Source organism: Alligator sinensis, unplaced genomic scaffold (genome assembly GCF_000455745.1).
Source record: "Alligator sinensis unplaced genomic scaffold, ASM45574v1 scaffold91_2, whole genome shotgun sequence".
Lineage (NCBI taxonomy): Eukaryota > Metazoa > Chordata > Crocodylia > Alligatoridae > Alligator > Alligator sinensis.
Genome location: NW_005842529.1, coordinates 393,365 through 393,905, shown reverse-complemented (window position 1 = coordinate 393,905; position 541 = coordinate 393,365). Strand labels below are relative to the sequence as shown.

General features: G+C 45.1%; 1 protein-coding gene across 2 annotated transcripts in view; it reads right to left on the bottom strand.

Moving 5' to 3' along the window:
- BCL2L14 (BCL2 like 14) overlaps positions 1–541 on the bottom strand; it is a 67,505-nt gene that overhangs the window by 29,677 nt on the left and 37,287 nt on the right. The gene's annotated exons all lie outside the window — the stretch shown is intronic.

Below are 541 nucleotides of genomic sequence, written 5' to 3'. Positions count from 1 at the left end.
GCTAGCAAGCCAATCACTAGCCACCACGTGTGAATAATTTAGAACTGGCCAATAATGGGACCCAAATCTACATACAAATGGCGGGAACTCTTTGCAACGAGCATTTCTGTGCTGCAACAAAGAAATGCACCCTGCAAAGAAAGCTTCAAATCGGCGGGGAATTCTCCCTTGCACTGGGATTCTCTTTTGCAGCAGAAAACTCCACCGTGCAAGGAAGCTTGCAATTTAGCGGGGACAATTTAGCAGTGCCGAAGCACACACAAATAAAAATCACACCTTTTGGGTTGTGACAGCTAGCATCACCCCTCCAAGCAGCATAAACCCATCACTGACATGCAGCTAATGCCAGCATACTTGCTGCATCATTTGTGTTTGTCCCCACATCTTTGCAGCCTCCATTTCACAATGCTCTTCTTGTTCCTTCAACTATGAAGTTTCAGTTGCAATTTTGATCTCTACTGTAGGTCAAAGTGATGCAAACCTGTCCCCTCTACCTCCACACCATCTTAAAATCTGCTGTGTGTTTTGCAAATGCCTCTTT